Raw genomic sequence first — 22,576 nt, 5'->3', positions numbered from 1 at the left:
TCACCATGAGACACTGTGGGACGATAGGGTGGATCAGTGGATTGAGCTGTTCTTGGATAACTCTTGCCTCAGAGCAGTTGGTCTTCTCTTGGATTCTTTGCAGGTGCTCAGTTTTCTCTCTGGGGCTCTGTCAGGGTTCCTCCCACAGGCCATAGACATTAATGTTGCCAGGATTGACACTAGATCACTTGGTGGTGTTAGTGTTGTAATATAATTCAAAAGCTTTCATGGTATATGGTGTACGCATTAGCATATAACATAATGGTATGACATTAAGGGGTCATTTCAAGCGATAACCAAGATAGCAAACATCTACTCTCACAAAAACAAAACAAAACAATTAAATCATGGTATTAAGATGCCCCAAATCAAAGAAAATAAGAAAATGTACTTAATTTACTGAAAAGGAAAAAGAAGTAAAAAATAGCCTTTACCAGCAACTGAGATTTAAAGACGCTCTGATTCACCACTGATTGAGACCTTGAACCCATCCCAAAAATTCAATCTGCTTAGCCCTCACCACCCCTGCAGAGGTCCTGTGGAGCTCCTTTAGCTCCAGATCTTTGATCAGCCAAACTGAGAGCATCCTAAAGCCTCGCCTTTGACTGCCGTAGAACCCGGTTGTGGTGAAGTCTTGCCTCATGGTGCGGCTCCCCCGCTGGTGTGAACCACAGATGTGCAGGCCGGCAGATGGAGAGCTCTCACCTCATAGAATAACACATGGATATTAACGTAAATGTCTTTCTTGACACATGGGTCTCATAGGTTTTTGTTTTTTTTAAATGTCACCGTATGTCTTCCTTTACCTATTTTTTATAAATACCATCAGTGGATGGGACTATTAGTGTGTGCTTGTGCCCTTTAAGCAGATATTTGACCTTTGATTGAGACACAGATGTAATTTCATGGAAAGGACTGTCAAAGAGGAGCTTCACTGACAACTCTGTCTAACATGTATAACAAAGGGATGGCATTCTTCAAAAGGAACACTATGCTAGATGTGTGCTAGATTTGTCACCATTCAACAGTGGAGAAAGTTCATTGTTGAGTCTTTTATCAAAATGCTTTTGTTGACTAACCTAAAGCGTGATTGACAGCCCAGAAATGAGACCCAACTGTCAGATTTCTTTCTCCAGATTTGTTGATGCCGAAACACAACAAAATAATAAGGGAATAAAAAACAAAAACAGGCAGATGGGAGGTCCAGTAAAAAAAGAAAAGATCAAAAAGTATTTCTTCTGCTGAGGAAAATGATCGCTAGGTAATTACTGAAATGAAGTTCTAATGATACATAATTATAATAATTTGTAAATGCCAACAAAGCATCACAGCAAAGATTGCTGACTGCAGTGATGCAGATATTCAACTAGACTGTTAAAGAAGTGTGCCTGAAGGCCTGATCATTTACCAGTTGATCTATGTTCCATCCATCACCGCCGGTCATGACCTCCAAGTATCGACTAAAAGCACGAGATTGTTGATGCAAGCTGCTAAAATAAGCGTTCTTCCCTGCGTGTCAGGGCTCACCCTCAGGGACAGTTTTAGAAGCACAGCTTTATTGTGTTGAGAGCAGCCAGTTGAGGTGGTTCTGGATAGACCCCAGATCTGTTCTTGTGGAGGTGTTCTGGTGTATTCAAATGTGAGGGGTCCCGTGGAAAACCAAGAACAGGCAGGTGGGATTATACAACCATCAGCCACAACATTACAACCACGGACAAGGTATCGACTAAATTCATTTGTACTTATATAATCACATTGCCTCAGTGGGTTTAACAATCTGTACAGTGAACAACATCCTCTGCCCTTAAACTCTCAATTCGGGTGAGGAAAAACATGCAATATTAATTTAAAAAAAAAAAAAACAGGTGAAAAAAGATGGAAGAAACCTCAGGAAGAGGCACAGAGGAGGGACCCCTCTCCCAGGACGAACAAACATGCAATAGATGCCGCATGTACAGACAGAACAACAACAAAATCACAGTGATGTGATTAACATAGATTATCTTGTTACAGCTCAGTGTTCTGCTGGGAAACCTTGGGTCTTGGCATTCATGTGGATGCCACTTGACATCAAAACACCCATCCAAAGTCTGTTGAGGATCAAGTGTAAAGTACGGATGAAGTACAGTTGCCATGAGAGGGTGCTCTTGTGGCAACGGTACTCCCCAATGGCAGTGCTCTCCACAAGCAGGACAATTTCCCCTGATACACGACGAAAAATGCTTAGGAATGGCTTGAGAAGCCCAACAAAGATCTCAAGGTGTTGTGCCGCTGGTCGAGCATCAGTGGGATGTGTCAAAACAAGTCTGATCTATGGAGGCACCACCACCCCAACATACAGGACCCAAAGGATCCACTACAAAAGTCCTGGTGCCAAACACCAAGCTGTTTTTGGTTGCACAAGGGGAACCTGCACAATTGTGACTGACTGATGTATATCGTATGTGGTCTGGAAAGTCATGCCAATTTTATCTGTAAAGCCCAGAATCACAAATTACAAGTTACAGTCTGTGGAGTGACCTACTTTGCCCTTAAATCCTTTATTTGGATGAAAAAAAAAAAAAGCTTCCTCCAAAATATGTTGAACAGGGGGATATAATGACAGACATAATGTATGTGCACTGTAAAACATAAGTGAACGCCTTAGAAACCCCTCTAAAGAGCTGAGTGGGACAGTTGGAAAGGTCTTTGGAAGACTTCCACCCTGTCAACTTGCGAGCAAAAAAAAAAAAAAAAAGCCTGCATGTGGTGCATACTGTCAACAAAAACAACAAACCAGCCACTCAGGAAAAACCATCTGCACCCTTCAAACCATCACACACTCTGCATTCTACTTCACCGCTCATTAACCCAGAGTCACGGCTGTCATGACAGTAATTATGTAGAATTAGTGCTTCTGCTATATGTAGACGCAGAGTTTAAGGGCAATGATAAAATGGTTTCTGTGCCGGGGAAGATATCAAACAGCCAACACGCTCCTTTGCCACTATGGTTTTGTTGCCATGGGAACAGATGCAAATGACAAAAAGGAAGGGACACCTTGCATTTTCATTAAAGCACTCCACAAATACTGTTTCCTATTCAATAGAAAAAAAAAAAAGAAAAAAAAAAAAAAACAACCGGTGTATGGGAGAAGCGAATACAGAGAGCATAGCAGCACACAGAATGTACCGCATTCATCCTTGTGGGAAAACATTAAGTAAGGTATTTTGGGTTGTCTTATCATTCACAGAAACATGCAGATATATCCAGTTTACAGTGTTCTGGCATTGACTTTATATGTAACTGGCTGTACTATGTAGAAATAGCAAGTGACGTTGAAATGGTATCGTAGGAAAGTGTTTTGTTGACAGTTGACAGCCTCCCTTTACATGAAAAAAGACTTTCTAAAGGACTGCGCAGTTAATCAAGACCAAAAATGCCGAGCATCCATCAAATCTTCCGTGTAATTCATTGATTGGTTGTTTTCTAGAGGGAAACAGAAGTGGATTCCTGTTTAGAGGTCAACATAATGCATATTTACTTACAGCTATTACGTAACATCATTGAGTGGTAATCAATAAAACCCTGGATATAATGAGTGCAATCTCTGGCTGTCCTGCTGGAATATTACACTATATGTCACTGCCCCCTTTTCACATTATACTTGAGCTGTAACATCACCTAATTACAGATGTAAGTCCATTATTTCCAGGTCTAGGAGCATATTCATCAGCATGTACAGTGAAAAACCTTCTAATAATGTTCAATTCTCTATATTCTCACCAGTATGTATTTACTTTTCTACGTTTTTTTTTTTTTTTTATAGATGAGCTGGATTGCAATGCTCTAACTGAAAGTCTACAGGGACTTTCTCACATGTCTTTACTCCTCCATTACCCTCCCTAAAGCCTCAATTACTGCAAAAGGCCAAGCTTGTCATTATGTAAGAAATGTTAATTTCCCCTCTGAAATGGCAAATTATTGTATGAAACATTGCATTTAAAATGCCGATTTATCAAGGCGGCAAGAGGAAGAAAAAAGATGGAGGGAATAGAGAAGAGAGCAAAAAATAAGTGTGCAGACCATTTAAAGACGTGCCAAAGAAGTCTAACCCATTTCTGTGGTGCAGATCAAATAGATTGCATTTAAGCTCTGCAACGTAAGGAATTTCTAGAGGCACTGAAAATTAGAAATAGAAAAGACTCAAATTGCCGGCGGGTGAAAGAGAAATCAAGAATTGATCACATTATCGTGACTTCTATGCACTTTGCAGCGCTTATTTTTTCATCCAACTCTATGGGTCTTAAATTAGGCTGAGACAACTTCATATGTGGCAGCGGTGTAATCTTGTTCAGTATATCTCTGCACTAGTCCCGAGATAAGGGGGTTTATCTGTACGTCGCCTGTCTTCAAGATCCCTATTGAGGGTGGCAGTAAGTGCCAAATACGGAAAAAAAAAAATCTTTCTACTCGTTGTAATCCCATCATTTTTTTTAGCATCTTTAGCTCTAGGAAAATTCTTCGAAGACAGAACTCGGCTCACAAAATATAGCACAACCACCCCTCCAACATTTAAAGATCCAATACTACTGACAGCATTTTCTCGCAAAAATGTTAGAGCCCCAGAGGTTCAGTGCCCGCTCCGTACTGAGAATAACCTCTCACCATCATCCACGCAGGGCTACTGTGTCTGTCTGTCCCCCGCCTGGGGACGGGACTGAAGGAGTCCCATTGCAGAGTGGGATGTGACCTACTCCACAAAGGCCCTCGGCACCACATGTGAAGCCCCACTTGACACAAGAAACCTGTGAGGGAATGGTGACCCGAGGTCTCACAGCATGAAGGGACACTTTCTGAAGACCAGTGTCTGGACTGAATAATGTGAAGTCTCTAGATGATTATTATCGTCTTTATGGTTTTCTTTCCTTATCGGCCTTTGTGAGGCTACTCTGCTCCTCTTTACCTGAGCTCACTCATCTTTCTTTCTTTACATCTTACCATCCATTGATTCCATCTTTTTAATCTGCTTTTCTTAATCTGTCCTCCCACAACCTGTGGGAGCATCAGCATCACCGTTAAAAATGATTCTTCTTTTCCTAATTCAAGTTTCTGTTGCAAAATAAGCTGCTTCGTCTTTCGCCTTGAGTGCTACTGCAAACAAGATCCAGGGTGAGAAAGGGTTCATGAGACAGCCGTGGTCACAACGTAGTATTTGAACGCAGTATTTCTTGTGACATTCCTGTGATCTTTCATTGCCGCAGTCTCTTTTTTATCGTGTTGTTAAGGGCTCATCCAGTTTCACTAGTGCAGAAACACACACAGCTGTCTGTCAAGTGTTATGAGGCTCTATGTGAAAGAGAGTGCTGGCGTCTACATGTTTTGTATTTTTTTTTTAGTTTGTTGATTCAAAAGAAGAAATTCTCTGCAAGCCTCTGTGCAGGATCAAAACCAGCTCCTAATGTGCTTTTAGATGAACCTGCAGTCGGGTTCTCTGTCATCTGATCACCCACCGCTTTCGTGATGAAGATCATCGCACCAGAAATAAAAGCTGCGTGGCACCCCGGTAGCTCAGTTGGCTGAGCATACCTCCCGCGTACAGAGGCGGTGTGTCCTCACCACGGCGGCCTGGGATCAGTTTCAGCCTGTAGTCTTTTGCTGCATGTCGTCCCTCCCCTCTCTCCCTGTTTCCTGACACTCTTTTCCTGTCCTGTCCTTCAAGTAAAGCCATTCAAAAGACAATAAAAGAGAGAGAGAGAAAGAAAGAAAGACAACTTTTAGTCCCAAAAAACACATGCTTGTCCAGACCTGGAAAGCTTCTCATTCAATTTCCCCTCGCCACACAGGAATACCTTGTAAGGGAACAAGATAGCATGGCTGCTGACTGCAACAAGGCCAGCTGTAGCCAGCTGCTTCCCCAGTTGCTCTGCTGTGTAGAAAATGAATGGATCTGTATTGAATTCAGGCTAACAGTGTGGATTTAGCCATGTCCTGCACCTCATTGTCTCCCAGGTGCTTGTTGGTGTGTATGCACACCTTCCCCACACCTGTGTATGTCTACGTGCATTGGTGTGTACTGCGTGTACAGAAGTGCTGTGAGCTCGTTACAGTAGCTGATGAATAGATTTCCACTTGGGTGGAAGAGGAGGCAGTGGTGGTGTAACCGCCCGAGGACGTTCCTTCCCGAAGAGCAGGTGGGACGCCGGGACACTGCCTCTCAGAGCTCCGAACACCTCCCCAGGTAGCCAATGATGGCCTCCAACTAGGCAAACACTGTTCATCATGATACACCCGCTGGCAAGCCGATAGAGCGCTGGGACAATATTTGGACAGCGTTATTCTGGATAGTCAGTGCTTTTATATATGTGTGAGCGTGTGTGTGTGTGTGAGTGTGTGTGTGTGTGAGTGCTTGTTTGTTATGCATGTTTTCCAAGGGGCTTCTATTTTCAAGTGCTTTATGTGTGTGTGTCCGTGTGTGTGTGTTTTCCTAGAGCTGCTGTATACATTGGTGTAATCTGTGTTGCTGATGGTCGATAGCTCTTCCTCGGTGGAGCAGATGCAGCTGTACCCGATTACGATGTCAGTGGCACTACAACTCTGGGCTTTTATGAACACTCATTTACAGTATGATGGAAACACCAGATGTATGAAGATGAGATGCACTGTAGATGTCCCAGTCTTTTTGCATTGGTCCCCCTACCACTCTACTGTACTCTACTATTTTGAAAAAAAGATGAATGTTTGTGTTTTAGACCAAATTTCTCATGTGAAACAACCATTTTTTTTGTTCTTTTGCTTTATAGGTTCGTATTCAGGTGAACAATGGCTTTATGTCAGTGTGGGCAAAGAAGCTGCTCTTTATGCATCAGGGTGTCTCATAAGATCATCGTTCTGTAAACTGTGAGACATGTCTATCAGAACAAGTCACTCATTTCAATATTCGATCCTCACGTTTCTTGAAAAACACATTTGAAGGTCACCCAGAGACGGCAGATTTTCCTCAGCCTTCACTTGAATTTTCGGAGCGATTGTTTGTGCGTTTGTGTGGCTTTGTTTTACTGTCGAGGCAGATCCCCTCTCTGTTTCTGCTGGGTGTTATTTATGAAGTCGGTGGGGAAGCAGCATCATGAAAAGCAGTGGGAGGATTAATTCTCAGGTCATCACAGCAACATTTTTTTTTTTCCAAGCAAGGGGGTCTTAACCACTCCACTCCCTCTGCGTGTTACATCAAAAGTGACTTGTTTAGATGGATATTTCTTTGTGGAAGGATGCGGTTGTCCTAATAATCCTCCTTCCCATCTCAACTCGGCGCTTTCCGTGAACAAAGAGCAGTGGTGGTGTTATAGGATAGCAGCTGGCTCTCCACATGATGAAAACACAGAGACTTGACTTTGATGTGCTAAGCCTTTTGTGCATTTCAGGTGTGTGTAGGCGTGTGTTCGTGTGTTCACGAGGCATTAAAATCATCTTGTCCTATTTCATTGCTGTTGTGCCTGTGTTTTCCTGGGCTCACGCTGTTGTTCATTAATGAAAATGACTCGCTTTTATATCAGAGACATTTCTTTCAAAGTTGAGCAGTGCTTGTGTTCCTCCCAGCCTCACTCTCTGCAGTTTTTTTTTTTTTTTTTTTTTGATTCTCAGGGCATAGCCAATGTGACATTTGAAAGACTTCCATTATAATTACTGTTTGAGGAAAGTCATTATGCAGTGAGAGGGTACGGTGAAAGTATTAGTTTAATGTTACTTTTAGAGTCATATTTCTTCCAGAGAGTGATATTTTAAAAGCAAAGCTACTTTGGCAAATTTATTCTTACTCATCTAATGCTGGCTGAATTTAAAGAAGGATGGCAGCTGTGACAGGTCCACTTCACTTTGTCCTTCTCAAAGTACATGCTGTTTTTTCTTTTTTTTTTTTTTTTAAGCAGTTGCAGGGACAAAAGTATAGGTAAACTTTAACTTTGAAAGAGCCGAGCTTTATGGACTAGCATGGGCTCCGCTGCAATGGCTGACACAGAACAGCTGATTCAAGACCAGAATTTGCATTTTGATTCATTACATTCACAGTATTGTTTTTGCCTGATTAAAAGGCACAGTGTGACATTTCTGCCACTAGGGGTCACTCTATCAAAACAAAAGAACGGATGAAAGTATCGTGGGAAGTGTTTTCTCCATTGTTAAGTAAATAACCACCAATGCTGATGTAAATCTAAGTGAGAACCAGGTGGAAATGTTCGCAGGCAAGGTCGTTTTTCAAAGAATTTTAATCACATCCTGTTTTTTGTCATGTTCCCTCCTGACGCTCTGTCGATCTGTTCCCTACTGTAATCTCCGATCAGCGCAGCAAGGTTAGCCTTGATTTAGGTGGTTTATTTCACTTTTTCTCTGGACCCTGTTCACTGCAGTACAAAGCTGAGCGTCTGGGCAGGACTGGCTCTCTACTTGTCCAGACTGAGGCTGCGCTGATCAGTGGTTATGGTACGGAACAGACCGACTATAGATATGTACTTTATATGACCCCACTTCAAAAAACACGAACTATCCCTTTAAAGCATCAGGCAACTAACTGAAACACACATTCACATTGATAAATATATAGATTGTTCTGCGTTTTGATATTGTTGGAAACATATACAATAATGGAAGCACTCAACAACAAGACTTAGACGTAGATTTGAATGCAGAAATGTTCCACATCTTCTACCGTGTCTTTACATGAAGCAGAACACAAAGGAGTTAACACAAAAGGGTTCAAACTGGCTCATGAAATGTGCCTTTTAAGTCAGTCTGTAAAAGTAAATAGCCTCGCTTGCCAATGGTTATTGGTGATGTGTTGCCACCCTCTAATTTTAGTTCTGTCACCACTGGCAGCTCAGCGTTCCCATCAGTACAAAAGCCTGCTGTCACGCCACACGGTCCCCAACGGTGAAATGACCTTCCAACTCCAGTAAAACTGCACAGTCACACCCCATCCCATCGCTGCAACTCCTATCAACATCGGCTACCTCATATCTCCCTTTCAAACTCTGAATTGCTCTCTTATTAATCTGCACCTTTCTCACTGCACCTTTTGCCTCTTAATGTATTACTGTGCGGTTATAAGAATGAGGTGACTGTTGCAGAAGACTGTTGCTTTCTCGTCTTCTCTTCCGGCTGCGTATTGGAAATGTTGTAAAACATTGAAAATGGGAACATTTCATGCAGCGTGCCCACGACATAAAATGATTAAGTAGCGTTAACTGTTCAGCTTTTCATTTGATCAATGAATAATGTCTAGGCTTCTGGAGGCTAACTTTCCCACAATCACTTGTGACTGTGACCAGGAGCGGACAATGATTGTTTACAGACAAAAACAACAAGCATCAACCCGTCAGAGGAATTATTCTAAAGTATTTCATGACTCTCATTATCATAGCCGTCTTTTCAGAGTGACCGCAATCTCCAAGTTCCTCCCGGGCCAAAAGGTGCCCCTTTCTTCCTTTAGTAGCTGACGATCTTGATCCTGAATTGTGCACGGAAAATGAGCTTGAAAGCACCGTTTGATGACATCTAGCATTAATGTTTCGGTGGAGGACGTCAGATCTGTGATCCTCGGACAGATCAATCTGCATATACATGTATTCATTGCAATTATATGGTAATTTAAGAGGGAAGCCTTGCATTCATGAATACTGCTCATCAATCACAATGCCACATTTGAAATTCAGATTCTTGCTCTGTAGAAGAACATGCGATGAATTTGGCCTACTTACAGCCTGCACGGCTATCCACACATACACGGATTAAACCCAGGTGCACAGAGTTTACCCAAATAATTAACAACACACATTTCTTCAACTCGTCGCCTGCTCTATAGTTCCTCTTACCATTCAGGACTTGGTGATTAATGTATGTTGTATGTGAAGTGTCTGAACTTGGCTCAATGGCTGAGTAACGTGATGGGAGCATGTTTGAAGTTTCTTCAGAGAGTGGGTGCCATTTCAGCAGTCTTTTCTTTTAACATATATTCAAAACACAAAATTGCTGTCATCACCATAAAAAAGAAAAAAGGTAAAAAGTTCATCATGGTAGCAAACACAAGCACTTAATTGAAGAAATGTCGATAGCTGTGGTAACTCTGAAGGATAGGATGACTCAAATAATAAGCTTCTTTTTTAATCTTGATACTTGATGTACTTAAAGGGATATTCCGGTCGTACTCGGGTTCAAGGTGTGTTAGAACGTGGATTAAATTTACACCGGAATATCCCTTTAAAACAGCTGAATTCAAAAACAAACAAACAAAAAAAAGACTTAAGTAGTTATTTAATTTGCTAATTCAGAACAGATTAATATAGGCTTTAACTTTATGATGTACAGATAATCTATTTTTTAATGCCACTGGACATGCAAAACGAAGATCCCAATAATCGGAAAAATGCTAAAGATTGACCCTGATAATCAGCCAGGGCGATATGACATCATCTGCTGAGGCTTTGTACTTATATAGCAGATCATTCTAAGTGAATACGCTAATGACGGTTGCTACCAGAGCAGCAAACAGTGTAGGAATGGCGGTCCAAGTGAAACAACCCACCCCGTGCTTAGAGAAGAAAAGTATCTTAGATTATGTCACAGTCCTCGTCTGGGTCGTTAGCGTCGTAAGCTCGGTGCCTTTTCAGGCTTTCAGAGTCGTACTGTTGTTGTTGTTGGTTTTTTTTTTAGCCGAGAACACAGACGGTCACTAAACATGACGCTGGGCGCAAACAATTAAGCCAAGATTGATGTCAGTTTCCCCCCAACAAAGTGGGACTGAAACTGTTTACCTGGGCTGTAAATTAGATCCCGGGCATGACAACTGGCAGCATTTAGAATGGATCACCAGGTGCCCAGACATCTGTGTGATTCCCTTGAGGGCTAGAGCAGTGTGCGCGGGTGTGCTCGTGTGCATTAGTGCATGGTGTGCATACATAAAAGTCTGTATGCGTGTCTCTGTTTGTGCTGGTGCACAGTGGCGTGTACGTGACTGACTTGCATTATTCACAAGAAGCGACAGAGAGCGGCTCTGCCAGCAGCCTCGTTACTAAAGATCACAGATGGAATTTGGGGAAGGGGGCAACAGGATGAAGAAATAGCAGAGGGAGTGAGGTACAGGAAGGAAAGCAGCAGGAGAGAACCACACCGAGACACACTGGAAAAGTCAAAGCGTGTCTCATCCTGATTAAATTATGAAGTGGCTGCAGTAGCGGCAGCAGTCGAAGGCATATGTCCAATCACAGACGAGCGCTGCATCTCTCCGAGGAGAAAGAAATCACACACAATTCGGCAATGGAAATTAGAGGTGGGAGGGAGACAGATAAATAGAGAGATGCTGTGAAAGGAGTTGTGTGTGTGTGTGTGTGTGTGTGTGTGTGTTTTCACAGGTCTGATTTCTAACATCTTCAGTCTCTCTCATCTGTTAAAGTGGCACTCCATAAAAAAGCAAACAAACACAAGCTGATTTAATATCTATCTCATCTCACACACGTTCCCAAAACCTGTAAACAGGGTCTCATTTCCATTTTGAATACAAATTTATTAAAAGTCAATTTTAGATTTCTTATTTTGTCCTCCGTTGAAGGACACTTTTACTTCCTTTGATTATAATTGAATCTCGATGTGGTTAAAAAAAAAAAAAAAAAGATTGTTTATCTATTGTATTATTCAGAGGGATCCTGAATAATGTGTTTGACAGATTGAACATTTAACAACCGAAACTGGCACAGCAGAAATGGATTTTGAGGATGCACGGTTAATGTTATGTCTGCGTCTTTAATCGCTCGCGTTTCTGGACTTCCTGGCCTCATAAATGTGGACAATTTTTCATGTTAACCTTTATTTATCATTTACACACCCCCCCCCCTCGGGAAGTGCACGGGACAACCTCAGTTAAATCTCACTGAACGGCTCAAGAGGAACAGGTGGCTGGTTAAGCGCCTTGCACAAGGACACCTTGACAGCTCCCGTTGAAGAAAAGGAGGTGAATATTACTCATTATGTCCTACAACCAACCAATTTTCCCTTCTCTGTCCAGGGAATCTAAACGGCTCGTCACAATCTTGTTTCTTGGTCGGTTGGGGAGTCGCTCCAGCAGCCTTATTTCTATAACCTCAGATGACACATGTTAGGTCGGTACGTGTATGAAAACCGAGAAGGTTTTCAGTCTGACTCACTGCCGTGTATCATATGGCCATTTGTAACACACATTAACCAGACATACGGTGTGTGGGAGGGAGCTGTGCATTTTACGAGAGACTGAAGATGCAACAGGTGTTTGAAGGTCCAGTCCGTGATCCTGCCGTAAACAAAGCTTCCTTTTGGTTGCAACCAAGGACGTTTTGGACCCAGAGACTTTAGGAGCGTGCTGCAAGAGCAAATGTGTGTTTGTCTCTTTGTGAGTTTCTCTGTGTCCTTGAATGCATCAGCAGTGTTTGTGTCAGTCCCTGCTTTCTGCTAAATTCTGAGAAAATAATTGTGTTTTTGTTTGGGGAAAAATACATTGCAACAGTGTTTTCTTTTCCTGCTAGTTAGTTGAATTAACTGAAACAATAGATGTGTGTGATGAGGGAAGTCAGTATAAGACCCACTTGTGTTCTTTAAAAATCAAGTGGAGGTAATGACAAACGTTGCAAACCAAAATGAGGAGCTTTGGAGGAGTTAACAAAGATAGACATGTCATTTTGGTTTGGTTACAGTTTTAATCAGTAAAAAAAAGAAAAATTGTTCCAGGTTTCGGTGGACTCAGGAAGAAGTACACTCTCAAACACGTGATGCCAGCTGGTCAGTGCAGATACTATAATAACATCTGCCAGCTTGTTGACTCTGGAGTTGTACGGTACGATATTACAGTTGAAACAGTCAACTTTCCAACTGGTGATGCTTCTGTTGCCATCAGAGAAACAAATAGCAACAACGCGGTGGGACTATTCGTTCACTGAGCCAAGAACGGAGACGTCAGAGCGGACATGGTGCCAGACTGGATCATCAGTCAGCCTTTATTTTCCTCAGAGGTGTTCTGTCCAGCGGCAGACAGGACTGAAAGTGCTGATGGTGTCATTATTTGAAAACCATTGCAGTCAACATTTAATTAACAGTAAGTCGAAGCAAAAAAAAGAAAAACTTGTCTAACGCCACTTAGGAAAAAGATGTTAATGGAGTGGGGCTCAATGAACTTCCATCAGCGATGTTCATCCAATGTGACTTTTGAAGGGTATGTTTGTTTGTTTTTTGGGATCAGAGCTGCTCATGTTTCATAAAGCCAAAGATCTTTCCAATCTTTTTCAATCTGTTCTCAGTGAAGCCTTATGTCTGTAATCTTCATATGGAACAAAGCAGTTCAATTCAGTAGATACAGAAGGCTTATTTTGCAATTCTGATAGCATTGCATGAGTAAACTGATTTTCGTAGCTCAAACATCCGATGGCATCAAAGAGATGAATTCTAAAATGTTATGTAGCACATTTTACAGTGAGTCATTAGCAGAGGATTGGAGTGATGCTGAACACAGTTACCTCTGCACTGTTGCACTAAACTCCCCTGAGTACCTGTTTGTCAGATCTTTTGGGCATGTCGCACAACGACGCTGAATTTTCCTGCTGGTGGAGCTCATAACTGTCAATCTCTTTCATCTCAGCCGTGATGACTCACTCTGCTCCTTTGCGGCCTGTTCTCGTGTTCATGCCGAACAAAATGCTGCAGGAAATGCAGCGAAATGCATCACCTTCTGTGACAGGCGATCGTTTGTAAGGGATGCTGCAGAAACAACTGTGAAACGTGTGACAGCTGAATAACTGGTGGAGCTAACATTTACTGCACTTCTCTCTGACACTCCGGAGATGTTTTCTGACGTGAAAATCATGCAGGCAGTCATTTTAAGACATCCTGTTTGTGCGTTAGTCTCATGTGGTCACCTGTTGGTGGACTCAGTTGTCCTGTTCTAACCTTCCCCGTTCTGCAACACCTGTTTCCTGCCGCTGACAATATTGCCTCCTCTTGATCTCAGCCCTGGCAGTGTATCTGTGTGTGTGTGTGTGTGTGTGTGTGTGTGTGTGTGTGTGTATAATACACTCGTGTCTGTCATTTCTAATGAGGTTAGACTACAGTACATCCTGTGCTGCGTTTTGTACTGTGCTTTCCCTGAGCTATTACGGTGAGCAGATCCACTCATTTAGTAAGAAGAGACACTTCTCTGCAGTAAGCTAAATTGATATGCAAGTAAATTACACATCTGACTTCACATCTCATGTAAAATATGGTCCAGCAGGCAGAGTGCTGCCAATTAGGTTTTAACTGGTGTCAGCAAGATTTTTTGTGATCCCTGGAAATAAGATTTTCTCACTTTGTTGAACTTAACAACTTTTTTTTCTCACTTCTTTTGCCTCATCTAACACCATCGTTTGCCTCATCTTTTACTCTTAATCTTAAAATATTAAGTCTCTCAAACTCCGAACTTCTCCTTTCTTGATTTATCCAGCATTGTAAAACACCCGACGCTCGTCTTCTGCTGCATTTTTTAAAGTCTAATGGAGGAAAATTTTCCAAACATCGCGCCGCACTAATGTGATTAAACAGAGTGGACACAGAGTAGAATGATACCTTATGTCTTTACAGTATCATTGAGATCATCAGTTTCTTTCAATTCAGTGCGTCAATAAGTGAAAAGCATTTATTTTGAGCATGAATGTCATAAGCACTAAGCGGAGATAAGTAGACTTTTAATATGTATTGACACCTGCGACCAACGCTCGTCTGATTAAGACTCTAATTTGATTAGAGCCGGCAGGAACACCCAAGTATCGGCGGTGAGTGTTGGATTAACATAATCTATAGATATCTGTCTGCGTGGGAAACGGTGGAAATTAGATCAAATTTGAAACGGCGCTTTAATGCAATTCGGGGTACTTAATTAAAGCGATTTCGAGATGGATGCCACTGAGAAGGCGACGATGACACAGACCTTACATTTGCATTAATTAGAGGAGAAACAGAATGTAGACAGGAGTCATCGCTGTGATAAATCACCTGTGACAGTGAAGATGTTGATCCCTTGTACCTGCTGCCACTCACTCATGCCGTAGATGCAGGAGACGGTTCAGCACCGCTCACACGTTAAGCGCTCTGAGCATAACTTTGCCAAAAGTGCGGAGCCTTAAAATGGCTGATCAGACCCGCCTTATTGATGCTTCTGAGCAGACAAATATGGATTTGCACTCCCTCCTTTCACCCCCAGAGAGGGTGGCTGTTAATCCACTGTTAGGGATGGTAATTGCTCTGATTTTCTTCTTCGTCTTTCATTAATTGCTCCCCGTCCAGTAATTATTTCACATGATGAAAAGACTCCAGAGACACTGTATAAATGCTGCTTGCTGTAAACACGCACCACGCCTCTGAATGCTGACACCAAAGCAGCGCCAAAAAAACAAAGACGACTCCCCGCTGCTGCTTCAGTGTGAGCTGCAGTGAGTGCCAGAATGCCACTAACCAATTTTAATGAGAGCACTTTTGATAGTTTCTCTGTACCTGTAGTCGCACCGTTGGTTCAGGGGGAGTTGAATTCAAGGTATTATTACTCTTAGTGTGTCTGAAGCAAGAACACATATACCTGGATCCCTGAATCCCACACACAGCTGTAGAGGAAGTAGTCAGATCTTTTACTGCGGGATAAATACCCCGACGTAAAAACACTCCATTCAAAGTTTATATGAAGTTAAAATCAAATAGCAAAATGTAGGTAGCTGTTCAAAGTAAAAGAGAAGTGTTGAGTGGTAGTCTTTAAGTGCTTTCAGATGAGTTGGAGGAAAGAAGGACGGAAAAAGAGGTAGTAAGGAACAAAGGGGCGCAAGGAAAGAAAGAGGTAACGACCTCTGGGCAGTTGTTTTGGCCCAACCAGATCAGGTCCCTATATAAATGTCCTGGAGCGAGCTGTGACTTCAATTTCAATGGTCACTGGAACTGCACATATTCAATCACCGGTCAAACCTGATTCAAAATAAATAAATAAAATAAACCCATTGTCCCACAGATAATAGCTCAGCAGTGGTAGTGCAACAACATGATTGGCCAGTTAGGCTGTGATTAAAAGGACTATCAGCTTTTAGGGGAAGGGGCAGGTAATGTGTCGTGCAACCACCATTTCTAATGTTGCCGACTTTTCTAATCAAAATGCTTTAAGATCTCTGGTTGAACACATCAAGAGAACGTTTTATTCGTGTGAGTGAATTGGTCTGTGCGACACCGCTTTCCACTGACATTATTCCAGAGAAACTGAGCTTAGCCATCATAACTCATGCACGGTGGCTTTGGTAATTAAAGAAAGTGCAGTGATGAACTGTGTTTCCCTAATGCTCTCAAATTAGTCACTGCTACAAGCAGGAGTACTCCAGGGTACGCTGTGGTACACCAATCTGTACTGTACATGTGACCGACTGGCCTAAATCTGCTCTGCTGCTCTGGCATATTTTAATGCACTCTGCCAGGTTTTTTTTAGCACGCAATTGTAATTTACACATGAGGAACAGATTCTGAGAACAATATCGATTCATTCATCCATAATGACGACCTAAACTTCCCAATTAAAAATAGATAGAGATAAAGAGATAAATAAATGACTCACTGGATAGATGTTATGCTATTTAATGCACCAAAAGTTATGATAAAAGTGCACATAGACATTTATCAATTCATGAAATGTGACATGTTTATTTTTGTATTTACCTTTGTATTAATCCTGCTATCTATATCATTTGTTTTCATTCCATTATCAATTCATTTATCAATTTTTAGGTTGATTTGTTTATGTATTTGTTTCTGTATTTTCTTTTTTTTTATTCTTTTCACTTTGCAATAAAATAAATAAACACATTAAATCATTTAGAAATGAATACATTTATTGACAAAAAATAACTGAACAGAAGCAAATGAAAGTGAGAAATGTAAATGTAGTGTTTTTAGAAATTTGGCGTATTTATTGATATATTTACTGATTTTTTGATCCCCTTTTTCTTTTTTTTCATTATTATTCTGGCAGTTTCAGCCCTCCATACATTCACTCAGTAAAGCTTGAGTTGTCTGCAGTATAGTAGCCATTCATAGCATATCATTCACCACCGCACCAGTCAAGTTCCTAGGTGACTATTAAATTGTCATTGTTCCTCAGACAAATCTGTTCTCACCGGTATGAAAGGCAAAAACTTGCACATACAATAGATTACATTTTGCCGTCAGTCAGCAGTGAACATAAATACCTATATTATGAACAAAGCTCAACCCACACTCTTTTTTTTCTCTCTTTCATATTCCTTTGTCTTATATCTCATACATTCATGCAAGCAGAAAAAAAAAACAAAAAAAAAAAAACGCTGCATGTCTGGACTGGAGTAGTAATTAATATGAGAGCTGCGTGGCACGGCATGAAATGAATCAACACATCGGCGCTCAGAGACAGGTCTTCTTGGATTTGCGTGTGGGTGAGTGACAGTCTTTGGCATGAGGGGAGGGATATAGAGGCTTGGCTCAGGATCCTGAGGGGCCAGAAAGCCAATGGGTATCTAAATAGCTGTAGATCCCCGGCTTTGAAACATGTCATTCCAGCTGACAAGCTGCCGACTGAAGGACCGGCTACTACTGTTATGAAATTATCATGTTGGGAATTCATGAAGAGCGCGAATAGGAAAGGGTTGAATAGGGATAAAAAGAACCGGGCTTAAAGTCACCGTTTTTTTTTGTTTTTTTTTTTCAACTGCCCAGCCCCAATGATAAATTTACCTGCTCTGTGTTTGCACTGTGGTCATTCCTTTAAATAGTCTGGAGGAAGGAAGGTCTGAATAACTCATAGTCCATCCAGGTCACCTCATTATTAATGGAAAACTACAACTCTGACAAAACACGCTTCTTGTATTTCCCTTTTTTTCCTTTTTTCGTTTGACGACTTCCCCGACAGTGGCGGGTGTGTGTGACCCAGATAGCTTCACAAAACGATCTGAGGAGGCAGCTTGCAAACAGGAAAGCCATATCAACAGAAGCCAGGCAGGGAATGTCAGAAACATGTGTTATTTGTTTGCATTTTGTTAATTTCCCCCTTCATTAGTTCTGTTTTCTGCTTAATGGTCTGCTCTGCTACTATTTCTACCTGCTGGCAGAGAGAAGGGCTCCAGTTGTAAACCTCTAATGAGTCAATATCAGTCCACTGCTGCCAGTGTAGCTTCAGGGGAAACAATTTGCTATGCCGTGCAGTCAAATGCTCTCTGACTTCTCATTGAGTGATTTATTGTTTGAGTTTTTTTTTTTTCTTTTTCTTTTTCCTGAAAAATAGAACATGGAACACAATTTGGTTGAAACAAAATGTCAAGCTGAATGAAATTTAATTTGTGATGTGATCACGCTAACAATTGTGTTTAGAGCTACAAATCAGCAACTTTTCATCCCTATACAGTGAAATACAAGGAATGAAAAAGTTTTGCTACAGCTCCTCTCGATCCTACCAAAAGACACATTTATGCAGGAATAGGAAGTGAAATGATCATCATAAGAGAGTAAAATCTCCATTACTTCATTACTTTTTTTAGGGTCGTGCAGTGTGACGTTTTAGGCCATAACAGGAAATACAACATAAGTTTTCATATGTTAAAATCTTCTGACCAAGTCCAGTCATGACATTTCATGATATAACTATATGAAAAATCTAAGACTAAGATCTAAGTTCCAAAATTCATACCTTTTTCAAGGTAGCAATATCACAAATCGTTTGTGTCATTTACTAATATGTATATCTGCTACTGATTTACTAAGGTTTTTTTTTATGGAATGTCAATGTCAACTGGCACTGCACAGATGTCATAGTGAGGGAGTTGGTGGTTTGATTGGCAGGCAAACTAAAAAACAAGGGACCACGTGTTGTTTACACTAAAGGTAAAGTCGGGGTAAAATCACAGTCTGTATGACTTTTTCAGTCTTAAGCAAGACCAGGATTTCTCCCTTGGCTTCACCAAGTGCTTTGAGCTACTCAGCACCGTCATAAAAATGTCCTGATAATGTAAGTTAGATGCAAGTGAACCTGGTTGTAAGGAAACAGATTTGCAGAGGCAGACCTTCTTAATTGGCAAAAATAATGTCATTAGTTAAGGCATTAAGATTTGACAAAGTGCAATATGATACCACATTAAACATAAACATAAAATGCAACACCCCAACACGGTCATAAGTGCCTTTGTATTGCAACACTGGCACATAAAAGCCGCATACTGTCTAACCTCCAACATTTGCTCCTTAACTGAAGGTGCAATCAGCCCTCCCCAATGACCCACTAATGAAAGTAAAGAATGAAAAGAGGAGGCGAAATATCTTAACCTTTATATACCAACAAGCAAACGACTCCTGTAATTATTGGGAAGGAAATAAATGACCACATTATCATCTGATTGCATTGTCTCTCATTAGCTCAGGGGGGGAAACATGCTCGTTATAATTTAGGGCTGTCATCAGAGGTGAAATTAGCTCCCTGCGTTTGCTTCATTTTGTTGTAATGAAAACACCATTGCTGTTGCACGACTGTAGAGACTCAAACCCTTGCAGATAAGATTTAGTACATTTTTTAATTTATTTATTTATTTTTTTGCAACTGTTCTTTAATCCCGTTTTAATTCAAAGGATGATTTTAAGCAGCCAAAAAGTGTTTACGCGTGTCTTTCTTCTCTGGTAAAATAGATGAATAAGATGATGTGTAATGTTTTTTTTTTCTTTTTTTCTATACTCGTGTGAAATAAAAGGCTCCCACGCATAAGTACTTCAGCCGCTGCCGCTGAAGCTGTGACCTGTGGAAAAAAAAAAAGAAAAAAATGAAGAATGAAAGATGAAGAGTCTGCTAAAGGCATACGTTGTTAAGATGAAAGATAAACCTCAGATAAAAGGGATGAACCTCTTTCCCTTTGACGGAGAAGAAAATAATAAAAGCCGTGTTCTCTTCAGCGCACATCCCTGTCTTCCTCTTGTAATTTCTCTGTTTTTCGAGTGTCAGTGCTCTCTGCTGTATTGATCTGCACGTACGTATGGAGAAAGAAACTACACGTACCTGTCAACTCCTCATCAACTCCTCCGCATTGTCATAATTTTACCGGCGGTGATGTCATCTGGAGAGTTTCTACTTTGCGGTTTTGTCAGATTTCGGTGGAAGTTAAAACTTTTCCTCCTCCTGCACTGCTCACTGTACTTTATACAATGTATGGTTGTAACTGTTGTAAGAAATCATTTCACTATAGGAAATATTTTGTTGATCATGAAAAAAAACATGAAGTACTATCAATTTGATTTGCACCATTTGGAAGGAAAAAAACAACTGATGTATTTGGAGAACTCAACTAAAAACACAGATGACTCGAGGGCAACTTGAAAACACACAAGGCCCTGATGAGTCCAACTTAAGGAGTAGCTTAACACCCCCTGAAAATCGTGAGTGGTGCTCCGTGTGGTCGCATATTCACAGTTTCTCCTCTAAAAAATAAAACCTCACCACACAACCTGCCGCTTTGAGTTGCTTAAAATCCCCCTCTCTTGTTGTGTGTCTGAAACTGTCCTTGCAAGGTCACTGCAGTGTTTGGGCTGGCTGACGTTGGATGTTGGTCCCGGGTTCTGTGTCGTCAGTGGAGTTCTGTTAGGCCACATACAGCCCGAGGCGGTCGTCTCCTCCAGTCCCCACGTCCAGGCAATTTAAAAGCTGTATACTCGTGGGATCATAAGGCAGCAGCAGCTTGCAGGCATCAGCAAAGGGCTGTGAAAGGTCTTCAGATTACGATAACTTACACTGCAGGTGTAGGGGAAAAAGGAGGATGGATGCTAAAAATGTAATCAGCGCCTGAGCTTGTTCCCAGTCTCAATCTATTAGCGGGAGCAGGGGCTTGGTAATTATTTTCTCTCGCTAAATCCTTTTCGCCAGGGCTGAGTGTGCAAGTGCAACTGTATTTATATTCTGATCGTGGCATCTGGGATCTGGCTATTCTTTGTATTGTTGTTGGTGACCCTGCACTGAACAAACACCATATATGAAATACAGCACGGTGCCCCACGGGCCACAGTGCAGTTCATGACTGTGAGAGCTACTTCAGACTCCATTAGTTAGAACCGAGGTACTGTGCAGAGGCCGTGTGTCATGTGACTGGGCTGCAATTTGTGCTCAGCCACACGTTGTGTTAGATTAACAAAGACAGAGAGGAAAATAGTACAAACATTTATTATGATTGTGGTAAAGTACATCAGCAGGACTTTGTTTTTAACATGTCTATGAAGAATCAAGGTGATGGAGGCTGTTGGAAAGCAGCATATGTTATGTCCATTCTCCAGTCCTTCTAAATTGCCAACTATTTTAAGAACAGTTATAATAACCCATTCATCTTTATAATTGTCAATCGTTTTCTGGTTCCACCTTCTCAGATATAAGCATTTGTTCTTTTTCCTTGTTATGATGTAGTAAATGAACAGTCTCTGGGTTTAGGATGTCGGTTGGACAAAAGAATACAAATGTATTTATCATTAAGATAATCAGGAGATTATGTAATAATGAATGTAATCATGTTGCTGCCCTACTGCCAGAGCGCCTGTTAGAAGTGAGAGAAAATCTGTTTTGTTTCTTTTTTTTTTTAAGGGGGGGGTCGTACAATAGAGGATGTTAAACTGACGCACCAGATGGTTTGTTACACAGAACCATCTGGAAGGAAGACGCTAGAAACTGTTTGGAAAAGGGCAGGCACTTTCAATAAATACTTGGCAGGTGATGGATGAGCCATCTGTCTGTCACGGGCTAACTTCGACCAATCAGATCAACTGTAGAAGAGCGCTACCGCCAGCAACGCCAGTTAGTAAATCAAACATCTATTCCATCGAGAAAAACCTTTAATGCCACCCTTTGGTCTTTTTTTGTTCAGGCTCATTTAAAAAAAAATCCCAGAAAATTTAATCAACACACACATAGATTCACATGCCCATGACACTACTGAAACACCAGACGATGTGTACATTCTCAAATCTTAATAGAAGCAATAGAAGATGAAAATAGTTCTACTAGATAAAGCTGCTGATGTTTCAGTTCTAAGCTCCCTCGGCTCTTCCTGTCGCTGCCTCTGTCTCTTCTCTGTCACTGTGAACAGTGTGAAGCCTCATGTAAGAGCTCCAAGATATCTAATGCAACGGTTTGAAACAAGCAATTAAGAATCTCTATTCTAATAATCACTCAAATTTCTTGAAAACATAACAGCCAAAACTCACTTAACATGTAACCAAAGCCATTACAGCCTTCATGCAGTGCACTTTATGATAATTAACTGATTAATTAGAACTAATGAGCATAAAAACAGCTCTTTCAACCTTATTTTCAGGCAACATTCTCAAAAAAAACATCTGTACCTGCTGAGTCAAGCTGCTGTAGAGTGAGGAGCACTTACATACACGGCACTGACGCTGTAGATGCTGTCATTTCCTATGAGATGGTGGCTCTACGGCAGCGGCAGTGTTGATAATACAAATAATACTAGTCAGTTTTAGGATGGTAAGTGTTTATTTGGGGCCAGAGGAGAGCGGTGTACAGCTGCTTCACTCC

General features: G+C 41.3%; 1 protein-coding gene across 3 annotated transcripts in view; it reads left to right on the top strand.

The window, feature by feature from the left end:
* fstl4 (follistatin-like 4) overlaps positions 1-22,576 on the top strand; it is a 214,544-nt gene that overhangs the window by 111,219 nt on the left and 80,749 nt on the right. The window lies entirely within an intron of this gene.

This window comes from Acanthopagrus latus, chromosome 13 (genome assembly GCF_904848185.1).
Source record: "Acanthopagrus latus isolate v.2019 chromosome 13, fAcaLat1.1, whole genome shotgun sequence".
Classification (NCBI taxonomy): Eukaryota; Metazoa; Chordata; class Actinopteri; order Spariformes; family Sparidae; genus Acanthopagrus; species Acanthopagrus latus.
This window is presented reverse-complemented; position numbering and strand designations above follow the sequence as displayed.